Source organism: Sus scrofa, chromosome 4, assembly GCF_054392235.1.
Source record: "Sus scrofa isolate SSC_HxYL_T2T_F1_AM1 chromosome 4, Sscrofa_HxYL_maternal_Yorkshire_Landrace_v2.0, whole genome shotgun sequence".
NCBI lineage: Eukaryota > Metazoa > Chordata > Mammalia > Artiodactyla > Suidae > Sus > Sus scrofa.
In genome coordinates, this window is record NC_139386.1 from 21,504,029 (window position 1) to 21,523,317 (window position 19,289).

General features: G+C 37.5%; 1 protein-coding gene across 9 annotated transcripts in view; it reads left to right on the forward strand.

Moving 5' to 3' along the window:
- LOC110260233 (uncharacterized) overlaps positions 1-19,289 on the forward strand; it is a 748,649-nt gene that overhangs the window by 411,239 nt on the left and 318,121 nt on the right. For all 9 annotated transcript variants that reach the window (XR_014843470.1, XR_014843471.1, XR_014843473.1 and 6 more), the window contains one exon: positions 16,620-16,710. The gene's annotated coding sequence lies outside the window, so the exon portion shown is untranslated. The remainder of the gene's footprint in view (positions 1-16,619; positions 16,711-19,289) is intronic.

Here is a 19,289-nt window from a genome sequence, read left to right on the forward strand (position 1 = left end):
AAGACTAAACAAAGATGGAATAGAAAAGACGAATGGACAAATCACAAGAACTGAAACTGTGATTAAAAAACTTCCAACAAACAAAAGTCCAGGACCAGATGGCTTCACAGGTGAATTCTATCAAACATTTATTTTTTTAAATAATGTATTTTTGCTATTTCTTGGGCTGCTCCTGCGGCATATATGGAAATTCCCAGGCTAGGGGTCTAATTGGAGCCATAGCCACCAGCCTACACCAGAGCCACAGCAACACGGGATCCGAGCCGTGTCTGCAACCTGCACCACAGCTCATAACAACGCTGGATCGTCAACCCACTGAGCAAGGGCAGGGACCGAACCCACAACCTCATGGTTCCTAGTCGGATTCGTTAACCACTGAGCCACGACAGGAACTCCTCTCTCAAACATTTAGAGAAGAGCTAACACCTATACTTCTGAAACTATTCCAAAAAATCACAGAGGAAAGGATACTCCCAAACTTATTCTATGAGGCCACCATCACCCTGGTACCAAAACCAGACAAAGACTCCACAAAAAAAGAAAACTACAGGCCAATTTCACTGATGAACATCGTTGCAAAAATCCTCAACAAAATACTAGCAAACCGCATCCAACAATACATTAAAAGGATTGTACATCATGATCAAGTGGGATTTATCTCAGGGATGCAAGTGTTCTTCAATATCCGCAAATCCATCAGTGCGATACACCACATTAACAAACTGAAGAATAAAAACCATATGATCCTCTCAATAGACGCAGAAAAAGCCTTTGATGAAATCCAACACCCATTTCTGATAAAAACCCTTCAGAAAGTGGGCATAGAGGGAACCTACCTCAACATAATAAAGGCCATATATGACAAACCCACAGCAAACATCATTCTCAATGATGAAAAGCTGAAAGAATTCCCACTAAGATCAGGAACAAGCCAAGGATGTCTGCTCTTGCCACTACTCTTCAACATAGTTTTGGAAGTCCTAGCCACGGCAATCAGAGAAGTAAAAGAAATAAAAGGAATCAAAATTGGAAAGATGACATGATACTATACCTAGAGAATCCTAAAGACTCTACCAGAAAGCTGTTAGAGCTCATCCATGAATTTGGCAAAGACACGGGATAAAAAATTAATACACAGAAATCAATGGCATTTCTATCTACTAACAATGAAAGACAGGAAGAGAAATTAGGGAAGCAACCCCGTTTACCATCACATCCAAAAGAATAGAATACCTAGGAGTAAACCTACCTAAAGAGACAAAAGACCTGTACTCTGAAAACTATGACACTGATGAAAGAAATCAAAATGACACAAATAGATGGAAAGACATACCATGCTCGTGGATTGGAAGAGTCAATATTTTCAAAATGACTGTACTACCCAAGGCAATCTACAGAGTCAATGCAATCCCTATCAAATTACCAAGGACATTTTCACAGAACTCGAACAAAATATTTTAAAGTTTATTTGGAAGCACAAAAGACCCAGAATAGCCAGAGACATTCTGAAAAAGAAAAATAGAGCTGGAGGAATTAGGCTCCCGGACTTCAGACTATACTACAAAGCAACAATCATCAAAACCATATGGTACTAGCACAAAGACAGAAATATAGATCAGTGGAACAGGATAGAAAGCCCAGAATTCAACCCACACACCTACAGCCAACTAATCTACAACAAAGGAGGCAAGAATATACAATGGAGAAAGGACAGTTTGTTCAATAAGTGGCACTGGGAAAACTGGACAGCCACATGGAAAAGAATGAAATTAGAACACTCCCTAACATCATACACAAAAATAAACTTAAAATGGATTAAAGACCTAGATATAAGACCAGACACTATAAAACTCTTAGAGGTTACATAGCTTTTTGAATACATGCTCTGCTTCAATGGTCTCGGGGGGTATTATTTGTGTGTTCAGGATCAAGAAGGGATGTGTACTCTAGGTTGTTCTTTTGAGGACTCTCTTTTATCATTTCACAGATTCTACCTTGAATTGAAGATTATCCAAAACAATCTGTCTTGAAGGGAGCAATGTTTTAAGTACCTTGATGGTTATCTATTTAGGACAGTATGCATATATATTCTTTTTCATATTCTTTTCCATTATGGTTTGTCAGAGGATATTGAATACAATTCTCAGTGCTATACAGTAGGGTCTTATTGTTTATCCATCCTATATATAATAGTTTGCCTTTGTTAATCCCAAACTCCCAGTTCTTTCCTCCCCTGACCTTCCTTCCCCTTGGCAACTATAAATCTGTTCTCTAGTTCTGTGAGTCTGTCTTTGTTTTGTAGATATGTTGATTTGTGTCATATTTTAGATTCCACATATAAGTGATATCATATGGTGTTTGTCTTTCTCTTTCTGACCTACTTTGTTTGTTATGATAATTTCTGGGTCCATCCATGTTGCTGCAAATGGTATTATTTCATTCTTTTTGATGGCTGGGTAGTATTCCATTGCATCTTATTTATCCATTCATCTATTGATGAACATTTAGCTTGTTTCCATGCATGGACACTGACATAAAGACTAGTTGTTTTTATAGAATGTTGGATTTTTATAAAATTTGGATTTTTCTGATGTTTTTTTCTTTATAGAATTCAGGTTAAGTATTTTTAGCAGAAATAGCAGACATGCCAGTGCATCATATCAGAAGGCTTACGATGTCAGTTGGTCCCAATGTTGGTGATGTTTGCTTTTATCATTTGGCAACAGTGGTGTCTGCCATGTTTTTCCACTGCAAACTGTCTATGTTCCCCTTTGTAAGTAATTTGTGGAGAATTATTTTGATCTATTTAAATAGTTGTTCCTTGTGAAATTTTAGCATCCAATGATGATTTTTTTCAACTCCTTCGTTTGTTTGGTACTTATTAGTTAGCATTCTACTGTAAGAAAAACTGATATATTATTCATATCAATATGAACTCATAGATTCTTACTTTGCTCAATATATATAAACCATTTATAGCTTCATTTATATTGCAGCTCAATTTGACCCAGATTTGACCAGTGGAGTCCTTTCAATGTTACTCTTGTAACCTGTTGATACATCCTCATCATCTTTGATTAAATCCTCATTTTTTGGTATAGGAAAATATTCCAGGCTTGCCTTGGGTTTGAGCCCTGAAATCAACCTTTTCTCCAAGGATATATGTTCCTTTTTAGATCAGAATGTAATTTAGGAACCAGTCACTTAGGTATGCTTATTGTTTCTGGATCATTATTACATTTTTTACTTCTCAGCAGAGAGAAAGCAAGGATACAATACACAAATACACATGTGTGTTTCTTTGTTTCAACCAATATGAATATTACTTAGCAGCTTTGTTTAATTATAGAAAATGGGTGAGAGGAATAATTAGAAGGATTGTAATCCACTACTTTTTTTCATATTGTAGGAGCTTTATTCAGCAACCAGCACTAAATCTATTTTTTAATAGACCCTATTTTTTAGGACAGTTCTAAATTCACAAAAAAAAAACTGAAAAGATAATACAGACACTTCCCTTGTGTACCATGCCCATTTTCCCCTTTGTTAGCATTTTACATTACTACAGGTCATGTTAAAAATGAATTAGCCAATGTGGCTATATCACTGTTCATTAAAATTCATAATTCAGTCAAGTTTCCTTCACTTAACTTAATGTCCTTTTTGTGTTTTAGGGTCCCATCAAATGTAATGTATCCAATCATACCATCAATTGTCATGTCTTTTTAGGCTCTCCTTGACTGTGATGATTTCTCAAACTTCCCTTATTTTTTATGGTCTTGATATTTGAGGACCACTAGTCAGGTATTTCACAGGATGCTCCTCTATTGTTATATGCCTGTTTATCTTACAAATAGACTGGGATTGTGCGTGTCTTTAGAATACAACCTCAGAGGTCTATCTTCATCACATCGTATCAAGTGTACATACTAGCAGTATTAGTTTTCAGTATAATTTTCACTTTATCACTTTGCAGAAAAAGTGTTCATTGGGTTTATCCACAGAAAAAAGTGTTCATTGGGTTTCTCCATATCCCCTCTATACTGTACTCTTTGAAAGAAACTCACCACCCAAAGCCCACACTTCCCCTTCTTAGTGGTGGAGTATCTCCATAAATAATTTGGAATTGTTTCATGAGTGATTTGTCTCTCCCCCTTCATTTACTTACTTACTTAGTTACATATTATTATAAGTGTGGCCTCATGGATATTTATGTTTTACTTGGGATTTTAATCCAGTACTACCTCATTTTGTTGCTCAGATCATTCCAGCTTTGTTCACTGTAAGCTCCAGGCATTGGCTCCTCTGTCCCATTGACATATGGGTTTTTGTTTGTCTTTGAGTCCATCTTATTTTCTGGCACTGACATTGGCCCCAAGCTCCTTTTGTGTATTTCCTGCCCCAGCAGGCTTGCTTTTCATAATGGTATTTGTTAGTCATTTTGAAACTATCTGCTGTGTAGGTTAAGCAAATGAGTAATATTTGGTGGGATATGGGAGCCAGGTTTCTCACTCTTGGGGAAGGGAGCGAGAAATAGGGAAAGGAGGAAGAAAGGCAAGTACCTTGAAGTTTGGGATTGAAATTTAACATTTCAGTATAAACTCATGGTTTTAAACTTAGGGATATCATTGGCAATATGCCTTGTCTCAAAGTCTGTTTTGTCTGCTTTAAAATGGCCACTCCAGGTTTCCAACACTTACTGTTTACCCAATTTCTCTTCTTCTATCCTTTCATCTTTATACCTTTTTTGTCTTTATATCCAAAGCGGATTTCTTACAGATGGAAATCATTAGGTCTTATCTTTTTAGGGGAAATGTCTCTGCTTTCTAACTGAATGAAGTATTTGGTCCATTTATATTTTATATAATTGCTGGAGTTCCCTTTGTGGCTCAGTGGGTTAAGAACCTGACTAGTATCCATGAAGATGTGGGTTTGATCCCTGGCCTCGCTCAGAGGGTTAAATACCAGCATTGCTGCAAGCTGCAGTCACAGATGCCACTTGGACCTGGCATGGCTGTGGCTGTGGCATAGGCCAGCAGCTGCAGCTCCAATTCAATCCCTAGCCCAGGAAATTCCAATGCCGCAGGTGCAGCCCCCAAAAGAAAAAAATTTTTAATTTAAAAATATTTTATATAATTACTAAATCCCTGTACAGTCTCTTTTCCACCCCTCAACCCCATTTCCTCACTTTTTCTTATCAGGATCCTGCCCTACAAATTCCAGCCACTTCAATTGATATTCAATTCAATTTCAGCCAGAAACTGATAATTCCAATCTCTGCCTCCTTAGCTCAGTGACATTCCTACCCCACATGGGCTTCTTCTCTCTGTTCTGCAATAGGGAGAAAGTCTGAGTGATTGTGGTATAATCATGACACTTATCTTGTGTATTTCCCTTCTACACTGAAATACTATACTACTTGTTGTTCAAGTCCTTAAAAAAAGTTGTATCTTGTATTTTATCATTGATTTTAATTTACTTATTTACCCCTTTTTTTTGTTGCAAGAGCCAGTCTAGTACAGCTACTCTATCATGCCTAAAAGGAAAGATACCCAAAGAATTCACTAAAGCACATCAATAAAAATATACCATAGACCATAATAGTCAGTTACTCTGTAGCTTGTGTTTTATTTTTAAAATTTTTTCCAGATTTATTGGGGTATAATTGACAAATATTGCATATGCTTAAGCTATACAACATGATGTTTTGACATACATATGCATTGGGAAAAGATTTCCCCAATCAAGCTAATTATATATGTTGTGATTTATAAACAAATCTCAAAGACATTTCCACTGCTGAATTACCTGAATACCCTCAAATCTGAATTTTAGTTATCTGAAAGCGTTTCTAACCCTTTCAGATAATTAAAATTCTGGCCAAAGACAAAAATAGAAAGATAAATGGTGAGACAAGAAATGGAAATTATACAAGAATATTGTATTTACATGAGCATGGCAGTTTGCTCTTTCCAAGTTTTTTTCACATACTTCTCTGTAAAGACTCTGTTGGTTACAAGTGACAGAAACTTAACTCAAAGTGAATTAAGCATAAAGGAGAATTTATTGGCTTATATAACCAATATCCCAGGGTATCTGGCTTTGGTTGTACTATTGGGAACCTGTCCTTCTCCATTTCACAGTTCCCATTTCTCCTGTTGGCTTTTTGGCTGACAGTTTGACACTAGCAACTCCTGGCTTATATCCTGGCAGCATAGCAAGCCCGGCCAAAGACGGCTCCTCCTCCAGAGAACAAATAGTTACAGAGAGCCCAATACATATGGAACAGGAGATATGTGCAGTGGTGAACTAGATAATTAATAGTCTTATCCTCAAAGAGCTTACATTCTGGTCATATGAGAGAGAGAATAAAGAAGTGAACACATGCAATCTTTGGGAGGACTCATTAATATGAAAAGATAATGCAGAGTAATGAAGTAGAAAATAAATATGATTACTATTTTTGTTTCATTCTCCAGGAATTCCTGTAAGTTTAAGGGGCATTTGACTTCAAACATGAATTATTATGAAAAAGAGGCAACCAAGGGATCTAGGGAAAGACTATTGCATGGAGAAAGAAGATCAAGTGCATAGTTTCTAAGATGAAAATCAGCATAGCCTGAGCCTGGTAGAGTGAAGTGACTATAAAGATATATATATGTGTGTGTGTGTGTGTGTGTGTGTGTGTGTGTGTGTGTGTGTGTGTGTGTGTGTATGTATATATATAAAATGTGGGGATGTGTTGAGAATTAAATAAAATAGTGTATACTCAATAGGAAAAATAGAAATAGCAGATGATAAGATAAATGAGACCAGTAGGCATTAGATCACCATGGCTTTATGAGCCATGGTAAGAGTTTAGATTTAATCCTGGTTACAATGAAATGAAGACAGCCAAGAAATAGGATGTGACCTTTTATAACCATCATTCTGGAGGCTATATAGAGGATTTCCCAACAGTGAACCAGGATTGAGAGTGTCGGTCTTGCTTGGATGACTCTATGCCCATCCCTAAATCAATCACGGTGGCCAGGATAATGCAATGCTGGGATTGACCCATCTCACGATGTCCTAACTCCTTAGGCCAGGTGCTGAGGTCCACTCTATCTGAACTGCATAAACTTAAAATAGCAATGGAGGTGGCCCTCTCACATTGAGGGGTTATTTCCAGAAGATGGGAACATGGGTGCTGGGTAGACATAAACAACAAAAACACCTGCCCACTCCACTATCCAACCAAAGCAAAGTATGTAATTGCCATTATTGGAAAAGTCTGGAGCCCTGATGGATTCCAGGAGCGAATGCTCCCAAAGTCAAAAGAGTTTTCCTCACCAGTTTCAGGGGTAGCATCTGAACACTGGACAGGAGCTTGGACTCTAAACAAGGACTTTTGGGTCCTAAAATAATATGTGTATGTACAATATACCACTCAATGAAGTGAAAATATGCTTTCTCATATTTTATTTTCATAAAGTATGGCCAAAGATCACAAGAGAGACCATATTTGGGGAAAAAAAATATATGTCTGGCCCTATGTTCTAACACGGTGAGTAGAGGCTGAAATCTTTACATTTCCAGAACACAAGTGTTCTCTAAGGGAAACCCAAGCATGTCATAGTCTCTAAGGATGCAGTTCTTGAGTAACTTTGAGGAACTCAAATACAGTAAATCACCTGGTATTCATCTGAGAATTCTGAAGGAAAGAAACTGGGAAATCGTGGCACTGCCAGTCAGGACGCAATTTGTCCTCTACAAACAGCAGTTCTCCAAGATGAGAGAAAAAATTGCTAATACTTCACCCATCAGGGAAAAAGGAAGGAAATGAAAGGAGATTCCAGAAATTTCAGATCATCGAATCTCATCTCATCGTTTCAGTTCCCCGGAAAATGATTGAGGGTTTAATTAACTTTGGATAGTTGAATAAGTATAACCAGAAAGAGTTTCACTCACAGAATTTCCATATAGCATTTGGATTTGTATAATAGAACCTGTCTTAAGGGAAAACCTGCTTCCTGGCTGGGAACTTTTATAAAATTAATCATAAAAATGTATGTAAGAATATCTGGTTTCTTTTATGTGGTCTCTGCCCCTGCAGCTAAATCAGAGCATGGATATTTCTCAGCCCTCTTTTTTTTTTCTTTTCTTTTTTTTTTATAATAAACGAAAGTGTTTAGGATGCCAGTGATTTAGGTCACTGCATTTGCTAAAGCTCCATGTCTATTACAAGCTTGCATTATCTAATGGTCAAAACAGGTAGTCATCACTTTTATCCACACACATTTATTGAGTACAGATCCATGCGAAGCATTGTGTTAGATACAAAGGCACAAAGAAATATCTTCTTTATCTTTAAGAAATCTGGTGACAAATCAGTGTGGGTACAGCAAGCATCCTGAGAGGAGAGTAACCATGGGTGTTAGCAGTTATGTCGGTGTCATTGAGAAATTAGGTCTTAAAGAAATGAATAACCCTCTGAGCTAAAAATAGAAGAGAGTTAGGTGACTGCTGCTGTGTCATCCTTGCTTTCTCTTCAGTTTCTACATGCTCCTCCAGGATTATCTCTTTCAGTGCTACAATTTCAAATACTCTTCATATGTGCTCATGATGCCCTACTTTATATTGCTAGCCCAGGCCTCTCTATGATGCAGATTCACATTCTGCTTCCTATTGTACATTTCTACTATAAAAATTTTCATGGTACAGCTATTATGGAAAACAGTGTGGAGGTTCTTCAAAAAATTAAAACTGGAACCACTACATGATCTAACGATTGCTCTTCTGGTTTATATATCCAAAGGAAATTAAATCAGTACCTCACAGAGACATCTGTGCTCACATATTCATTGCAGCGTTATTCACAATACTCAAAATATGGAAACAACCTAAGTGTCTATTGATGGATAAATGGATAAATTGTGGTAAATATTAAAAAAAGAGATTTGCAACAGTGTCAATGAAACTGGGAGACATTATGCTAAGTGAAATAAGCCAGAAACAGAAAAAAAAAAAAAAAACCCTCTGTATGGTCTCATTTATATGTAAAATCATAGAAGAAAGGAGTAGAATTATGGTTACCAGGGTGAGGAAGTGGAAATGAAGAAATGTTGGTCAGAGGGAACAAAGTTGCCCTAGAGGTGTAATGTTCAGCATGGTGACTCATTGATAATAACGTACTGAAAACTTGCTAAGGAAGTAGATCCTAGGTGCTCTCACCACCCCTCCAAAACACATAATTTTATGTTAATTAGTTTGTAGTAATCTTTCACTATGAATTTGTATGTCGAAACATTGTGTTGTATACCTGAAATATATGCATTTTTTAAATCAATGAATTTTATTATATTTATAGTTGTACAACCATCATGACATTTATAGTTGTACAACCATCATGACAACCCAATTCTACAACATTTCCATCCCAACCACTCAATCTTTCTTTCCCCCTACCCAAACTGTCCTCTTTGGTAACAATAAGTTTTTCATAGTCTGTGAGTCAGTTTCTGTCAGAATCTGCAAAGAAGTTCATTGTATCATTTTTTTAGATGCCATATATAAGTGATAGCATATGATGTTGGTGTCTCACTAACTTCACTTAGCCTAATAATTTCTAGGTCCATCCACGTTGCTGCAAATGCCATTATTTTATTCCTTTTTATGGCTGAGTAATATTTCACTGTGTGTATGTACCACATCTTATTCATTCACTTCTCTGTCAATGAACACTGAGGTTGTTTTCCATGTCTTGGCTATTGTATATGGTGCTGCAATGAGTACTGGGGTACATGTATCTTTTCAAGTCATGGTTTTCTCTGGATAGATGCCCAGGAGTGGGATTGCTGGATTAAATGGTAATTCTATATTTAGTTTTTTGAGGAAGCTCCATACTGTCCATACTGTTTTTTAAAGTGATTGCACCAATTTACATTCCCACCAACAGCATAAGAGGGTTCCCTTTTCTTCACACCCTCTCCAGCATTTATTGTTTAGACTTTTTGATGCTGACCTTTCTGGCCTGTATAAGGTGGTACGTCATAGTAGTTTTGTTTTGCATTTCTCTAATAATTAGTGATGTTGAACATCTTTTCATGTGTGTTTTGGCCATCTGTATGTCTTCTTTGGAAACTTGTCTGTTTAGATCTTCTGCCCATTTTTTGATTGGGTTTTTTGTTTTTTTCGTATTGAGCCACAGGAGGTATTTATATATTTTGGAGATTAACCTCCTGTCAGTTGCTTCATTTGCAAATATTTTCTCCCATTCTGTGGGTAGTCTTTTCTTTTGGTTTAGGGTTTCTTTTGCTGTGCAAAAACTTTTGAGTTTAATTATGTCCCATTTGTTTATTTTTGTTTTTATTGTCATTACTCTAAGAGGTCAGTCTGAGAAGATATTGCTGTGTTTTATGCCAGAAAGTCTTCAGCCTATATTTTCCTCTAAGAGTTTTGTAGTATCTGGTCTTCTATCTAGGTCTTTAATCCATTTTGAGTTTATTTTTGTGTGTGGTGATAGGGAGTATTCTAATTTCATTCTTTTGCATGTAGCTGTCAGTTTTCCTAGCATCACTTATTAAAGGGATTGTCTTTTTTCCTTTGTATATTCTTGCCTCCTTTGTCATGGGTTAGTTGACCATAGGTGCATGGGTTTAATTCTGTGCTTTCTATCCTATTCCACTGATCTATGTACCAGTATCATACTGTTTTGATGATTGTAGCTTTGTAGTATAGTCCAAACTAAGGGAGCCTGATTCTTCCAGCTCCATATTTCTTCTGAGGATGGCTTTGGCTATTCTGGGTCTTTTGTGCTTACAAGAAAACTTTAAAATATTTTGTTCTAGTTCTATAAAAATGCCATTGGTAACTTGATAGGGATTGCTTTGAATCTGTACTTCGCCATGGGTAGTATAGTCATTTTGACAATATTGATTCTTCTAATCCAAGAGCATGGTATATCTTTCCATCTGTTTGTGTCATCTTTGCTTTCTCTCATTAGTATCTTAGTTTTCAGAGTACAGGTCTTTTGTCTTTTTAAGTAGGTTTATTCCTATGTATTTTATTATTTCTAATGTGATGGTAAGTGGGATTGTTTCCCTAATTTCTCTTTCTGATTTTTCATTGTTAGTATATAGAAATGCACTCAATTTCTGTGTATTAATTTTGTATCCTGCAACTTTACCAAATTCACTGATGAGCTCTAATAGTTTTCTGGTGGCATCTTTAGGATTTTCTAGATGTGGTATCACATCATCTGCAAATAGTGATAGTTTTACTTCTTCCTTTCCACTTTGGATTCCTTTTATTTCTTTTACTTCTCTGATTGCCATGGCTAGGACTTACAAAAATATGCTGAAGAGTAGTGGCGAGAGCAGACATCCCTGTCTTTTTCCTGATCTTAGTGGAAATTCTTTCAGCTTTTCACCATTGAGAATGATGTTAGCTATGGGTTTGTCATAGATGGTCTTTATTACGTTGAGGTAGGTCCCTTCTATGCCCTCTTTCTGGAGGTTTTTTATCAGAAATGGGTGTTGAAATATATACAATTTTTATTTTAAAAATAGAAAAGAAAAAATAATTCATTATATACAATTTTTATTTTAAAAATAGAAAAGAAAAAATAATTCAATGTCTTTTCTCCTAAACTTGCCTTTCCTTCCCTGTTGCATATTTTGGTTGATGGCACCACCAGTCATTACCAGTTTAAGCTACCAACCTCAGAATCATTCTAGGTTCTTTTATTCTTCCTCTACTTCCTTAACTCATCACCTTCCAAATTTAACAATTTGACTTCCATTTGTTTCTTATTCCATTCTTCCTTTGCATTTGGTATTTATTTGTACTGAAACACTAATCGTATAGTGTGTAATGTTGTATTTATGTGTGTGTGATCTCTGAGTGGCATGTGGCTTCTTAGTCTTTGATTTCATTCCCAGTGACTAACTCCAAAGTAGCATCACACCCAGTGACATAATACACATGGAAGTATGCAAGAAATGTTTGTTGACTGAATTGTGTGTTAGACTTCTATTATCTATTCAGTTATTTTATAATTCACCCAACACACATTTATGAAAGACTTTCTATGTGACTGGAACTATTCTTAACTTTACCCACAGGAGACAGACATGAAAGAGACATTGTTCCTGCTCTCTGGTAGCTCATGGAGGGCTAAGAAGAACAAACAAATAAATAATATTGAAAAATTAAAGTTAAGATAGACCCAGCAATATTAACTATCTACCATTTTCAGTCTTAACATATATGTATGTGTAGGTGCTGTCATCCTGTCATTTGATAATGATGTTGCAGATTTTGTAGTGATATTCTCTTTCTCTAGCATATTATTTCAGTGGATAATTAGTCAAAATTTGGCAAAATCTCAAGCTGCATTGTCGCTAACAAAATATTTGGGAGAATAAAAAACATTTCCTCTTAAAGGGGTGTGTTCTTAAGAATATGATTCCTCCTATAAAAATCAAAACATCATGACATCCTATAATCAAAGCCAGTCCTAATAGAAATAAAAATTCACCTCACAGCTACCCATATTTGAGCATCAATCAAGATGCAGTGAACTTTGGGACTGGAGCCAAGAAGCCAGTGATAAAAATCTGAGAACATTGATTATTCCACGTAGACTGAAAAATTGACTTAAGAAAATTAATCAAGCACCTCAGAAAGTGGGGGTGGGGTGTGGGGAGTGGGGGTGGGGAAAGAAATCTTAGTTTTCCTCTGAAATCATCTTATCTCAACCACTTTCTTTTAAGTTGATGGAGAAGAGGCTTTTTCGGGAAAGTGCTAATATTTACCCCAAAAGTTTCACTTGTTGTCTGGTTGCCTCCAGATCCACTTTGAAGATTTTTTTGAGGTCAAGTAGGGTTCTACTAGCTCTTTTGAAGTATAAAAAAGGAAGAATGTTCTTCATGTTGGACCAGCTTGCAGGTTATTATTATTACCACTGAAAAATTAAAAAGGTTCACGATGAGCTTTCAAAATGGAATTAGTCTGCACAGCTACAAAAACCAAATGTTCTTTATGTTCAGAAAGGGAGAAATGCTATCCAATTTTTTTCAAAGACAGGTTATAGCACAAAATAGGGAAGGTACATTAGATCAGCAGTTAATATAGTATTTCATTTTAGCACACCATTAAAGTGATTAAAAGTCTCCCTTCTCCAAGCCCCACCAAACTCCATCTCAGCAGCCATTGCCTCTTACTTCATCCTAAAAGTCGAAGCCATCAAGTTTAAGCTCCCTTAATTTTCCTACTTCCCTTCCCAAAACTTATCTCTATCCAATTCTGTCTGCTAATCCCTTTCTTTCATTTTGGAGTCTGTAGGAAGGGAGCGCCACATCAGCACTTCATTGGCTCTTTATATAGAGCCCAGGAAAGCCCTGGGTTAAATGAATTAGGGCATTTTTTTCTCCTCATATCACTAAAATTAGGAAGAAGCATTCTGGGGCTGGTCCAGAAGATTTGGCAACAATGGCCCAAGCCTCTTTAATCTTTCTCTTATTTCATGCTTAGAATTTGACTCCCTTCCAAAGAACTGCCTCTTGATCAAAAAATGGCCACTATAGCTCCAGCCATCATGTCCACATGCCTGGAAGTAGGGAAAAAGAGCAAGAGGAAAAAAATCAAAAGGACATCTTATAGCTTAGATAGCCATATTTTTATGGAGATTTCCTAGACCCAACAATTTCTTCTTCTATCAGATTGGTTGTCATTCTGTCATGTGGACAGTACTCTCTCCAAAGAAAGATAAGAGATAATTCTTCTAAAGCTTGGCAGATTGCTACCTCTAAAAACAAACAAACAAAACCAAAAAAGAATAACAACAAAAAAAAACAGGATTCTGTTAGAAAGGGAAAAAATGACAGTGGATTTGAATAAGCAACACAGTCACTGCCATGACATCTTGAATCATTTTTTCTGTCTTTGAGTTTTCCCCTTGTTGAAATGCTACAAAAAGTGTAGTGAGGAAAAGGAGCTGAAGCTTGGGAATCAGACAGATGTTTAAATCCTGGGTTCATCACTAACAAGCTCTTGAATCTTGTTCAAGTTATTTAATATTCCCAAGCCTTCATCTCTCTATCTATAAAGGGGAGATAAAAATACCTCTTGTGAACACCTGTTTGAGAAACTAAATGGTAGTTCCTGGAACACAGTAAGTGCTCAGTCATTTGTAGGTATGGAGATACCATGAAACAATGCTTTGATTTTCTCTGAAACAACTATGCCTTCTTATTTCCCCTACAGGTCCCTTTTTTTTTTTTTTTTGTTCTATCAAGTAAGTATTGTTATGCCCAGATTTTTAATTGGATTCCTGACCCTCTCCCCTGATTCTATCTTTCTCAATGATTATCTTGGTTGCAGTTGCATATAAATGCATTAATTCTCAGCTTACTCAGATCCTATCTTCAGCTTGTGATTCACCCTCTGGCTATTCTCAAAGTATCTGAAATGGGTTGAATAGTGGTCCCCCCAAAGATATGCCCACCCGGAAACTAAGACTAGGGCCTTTGTAGATGCAGTTAAGGTAAGGATCTGGAGATGAGATTATCCTGGATTAGGGGAGCTCCTAAATTCAATGACAGGTATCCTTACAATAAACAGAAAAGATGACACATGAAGACATAGGAGAGAAAGCCCTGTGAAGATGGAAGCACAGATAGGAGTTCTATATCTACAAGCCAAGAAACACCAAGAATTATTGGCACTCACCAGAAGCCAGGACAGAGACATAGAACAACCTCTTCCTGAGAGCCTCCCAAGGGAATTAATGCTGCCAACACCTGATTTTGGATTTCTGTACACCCAAACTCTAAGAAAATTGATTTGTCTTGCTTTAAGACCCTCAGTTTTTAGTAATTTATTGTGGTGGCCCTAAGAAACTATTCCCATGTCCCGAACTGAACTCACTGACCTCTCTGAATGTTTCTCTGCCCATATTTTCTAACTTACAGCACCACTGTTCACATAGACAACCCAGCTTAGCATCCTCAACTTCACCCCCACCATCTCCCTCCTCATCCAGCCAGTTACCAAACTCACATCCAAACAATTCCAGGATCTGGCCTGCACTCTCCAAACTCATTTTCCACTTTTTGGGGTTTGAGCTACCTTTACCTCTTAACTGGAATTATTCAAGGGCCTCCCAATGTTTTCCTGCTCCTTAGGTTATCCTACTGAGAGAGGTCTGGCCAAAGTGCAGAACTAATCATGAGCCCGACCTGCTCAGAACTCTGTGATAGTGCCTGATTCACTGCAGGTTAAGCCCGTGAGCCAGGCTGGTATGACTCTACTCGTTCCATCTTGCCTGTGTGCCTTTGTCCATGCTGTTGCCACTGGTGGTCTGTCCCTCTGCTCACCACCCTGCATCTACCTGGCCCACTAATGCTCTTCACTACCATTCATTGTGTGCACCACTCTAAGAAGCCTTCCTGATCCCTGTGCCAAGTAGGCCCCTTCCTATGAGCTCCTTTAATACCCTGGATGTTTAGCATGAGCTACGTGTTTTGAACAGTGTATAAAATGTGAGTAAATTCATTATGGTGAGAATTAAAATAAGGACTCTAACTCCCCTACTAGTTTGAAAGCAAGGGCTGCTTTCCTTCAACTCTCTAGAAACCTGCACAGTGCTTGGTCAACATATTTATCCTTAATAAATGGGTGTTGAAGGATGGAAGCATTTCTCCTGTGAAACTCTTTACAGTGTTTTACTATCATTGGTGATCATGTTCTAGGAGTAACCCTGAAGCGACCTTAAATTCTTTTTCCTATTGGCCACTACAGTCAATTCACCCTGGTCCCTCATTTCTTCTTTAATCCCACAGAGTCTCTGTAAAGACCTAAAGGGCCTGTAATTAAAAGTACAGATTCCAGAGACAGTGGGTTCAGGGTTACATCCTGACTTCGCCACTTTTTAAGTATGGGATCCTGGCCATGTTGTTTAATCTTCCTGAGCTTCAGCCATGCATCTGTAGAATGGAAATGATTGGAGCACCTACGTCATAGGATCACTACCCTATATTGGTCCCCAAGAAAAAAGCATCAGATAAAGGTAGAGACAGTATCAGATGGCCTGAGAACCACTCTGCTCTCCTGGCTTGTTTTCTATGTAACCACAACAGGCCTATCACATAGACACAGGCTTTGAGATAAATGTTAGACTTTATCGGTCACTGTTTTCCTATGGCGCACTGGTGACCACTATATGTGACATCTCTCCTCCCGTATGATCTGCAAACCTTTTTCCCCCCAAATGATTTCACTAAACTCCTGGGTGCACTACTTCCCTCACTGTATCCCCTTCTCATCTTTGACAAGGTTCCTGTTCCAAAGAGTCATTTCAATCAGAATACCACTCTTCGTGGATGCAAACAAAAGCTTCTGGTTCTCCATTGAAGGAAACTCAAACACTGCCTCATAGGCTTCAGAGTCGTGACCAAAGCGTTTCTCCTCCCACACTTTCCCCATGTGCTTGTCCCTCTTGGTTTCTAGTCAAGCAAACTTCCCTGTGGTCCTCTTCCAACAGCGTGCCTGACAGTTGTCTCAAGTCCAGTATACAATTTTAGTCAGGATAATGTTTTGAGAAAATATTAATGTGCTTTTCTCCTTTGCATTTTTAGGTTCACGGGCCTCTCCCTAGGTAGGCGGAGGCATTCATACACCAAAGGGAAATCAGATTGTCACCACGGGAAGGAACTGAGAAGGAACAAGGTAATGCTGAACTTCTGATATTCACAGTAGTAATTATCAGGAGAGAGATAGCTTGCAACCAGGTTCTCTTAGAAAGAAGGAATTTTCGAAATTCCTCTAGTTTCTGTCTGTTCATAAGAAGCACAAAGCCCAAAGGCTTTGTGAAGCATCCTCTGTGATGGCCAGGCCATGAAATTTGCTGCTCTGGCTAGAAAGGATAACATATATAACATAATATACGTTATATGTTATATAACAATGAAAGCAGGAAAAGCCCATCTGTTCTAGCTCTTGAGGCTCATGGGAAATGAATGGCAGATGGAGCCAAAGCAATCCATTGAGGCTGGACGGTTTAGATATGGGTTGGAAAGAAGGTATTTGATAAATTGGGGGATGTACTGCCCCGGTTCCTGGCGTCAGCTCTCTGAATAACTTTAGTAACTCTGTCCCATAGAGCTTTGGAGTTTTGCCTTTTCAATTTCATTCTCTTCCTTCTTGTAAAGCTGTGAAATCCTCCAGGGCAAAGAAAAAACTTCTCACATCCTATAGTTTGGTTTCTGATTTATTGGTGCCAAAGAAGGGGGAGTTCTTTCCAATAACCACGCAAATTACCATTGTACTACTAGTAGAGGCTGTGAGATGAAAATACATCAGTAAAACTTGGGAGAAAAAGAGGCAAGGTTCTATTTACACCTTCAGGCTAACAAATATTCATTGCTTTCCAAAGAATTGTAGCCATGATGGGGCGTGTGAGGAAAGACCGTAGATAGGTTTAAATCTCACTGCAAAGCTCTTTCACATGTTGCCTCTAAGACAGACTGAGAATCAAAACAACTATTTATGCTAAGAGTTGCTGAAATGATTATGGGGACTGTGACCAGACAGATTCCATAATAAATAATTTATGAAAAAGCGAACTGGGGAAAACATATTTTGAGTGAATTGATTAACTTTTTATTTGCTGAGTGGGATCTATATGCCATGAATTGTGCTCAGGGTACAATCATAGAGAAAAATGATGCTCAGTGCCTTCACATAGCTATTTATTTATGGAAAACTCTTCTAAATACGTCACGTGAATGAATTTATTAATACTAACAACAACCTCGTATGAACTGTTATTACCACTTTTGCCAGCTGTTCAAGGTCATAGATTTGGTAATAAATGAAGCAAGAATGCGAACCAAAGCAACTGGCTTTGGAGTTTGTGCTCTTCACCAGTAAGAGTTATAGTCTGTAATATGGTTATATGCCTAAATGCATGGGGCTGGCATCTGAGACCTGGGAAAGCATCAGAAGAAAACTTAGGAGAATTTTTTTTTATATCTTGGAATGGGGAAAGACTTCATAAGCATGAAAAAAACCCAGAAGCCATGAAAGAAAAGACTAGCATTTTTGGCTACATGTCTCTTTAAAAATCTTTGTATCATCAAAGAAGCCACATGTAAACTTAATATGTAAATACCTGCCTGGGGAGAAATATTTGCCACGTAGTTAACATATTAGAGATTAATGGTTTTTATAGGAATCCTATGAATCAGTGAGAAAAAAACCCATCAATGAAAGAGGTAAGAAACAAAGAAAAGGGAAATCACAGAAGACAAAATGCATTGGCCATCAAGCCATATTAAAATATGCTTAATATCACTAGTAATCAAAGCAATGCAAATTAAAACTCTGAGATACTTCCAACTGTTTAATTGGCAAATATCCACAGGTTTGATGGGAAGTAGAATGTACAGCCTTGTTTGAATCAGATAACGAAGGCCTGGGTTAAAATCTCAGGAATTAAGCAGATTGCAGTGGTTTTGAAATTCTAGAGATACTTACTGAGAGAGCCATGTTAATTTTTCTCTTTCATTCCACTTAATTGATATTTCTTCATTGATAAAACTCATAATAAATTACATCAGAAAGCTGAAACAAAAATGCAAAAATTAAAATACGCTCAGAATGTTTATCCCAGAATCTCCTGGGAACCCACTGCTTTCTGTCAATCATGACTCACTTCCTCTACATGGTATGCCTTTATGGAGAGAACATTTGTAAGTAACCATGGTTTTCGGGGTTTTTTTAAATTTTATTTTGTGCTATGTTTTATTTCCATACACAAGATATTTGCTATCCTGAAGACCTAAATTAATCAGAAGTTCCTGAAAATCTGATGAAGTATGAAGAATATGTGAGACGGGCTCTTGTTCATGTTGTTCTGAATAAGAAACTCTCTTGAGTTTTTGGAAGGAAGAGAAGAATAAGTTTAGGTAGGGGTCTTAAAACCATTTGTTCTGGGAAGCAGGGAAAACCAGGGACGAGAAAAAGTTGGGCACTGCAGAAAACTTTTCAAACTGCTCCAAACAGATACGGAATCACTATGTAATAAACACCATGCATTTCACAGAGCAGCCCTTTAACAAGATTCACTTCCTGCTGACTCATTCAGCTATACCTAGTGGTAGAACTTCAGAAATAAAAGATGAAGAGAATTAAGGCATGATCCCATTATCCTCCCAGGAGAACTGCTGACTTCACTGGCATCAGTCCTCTAAAGACTTATGTAAATTTTCAATCGGGTAGCTAGAATTCTTTTTTTTTTTTTTTTT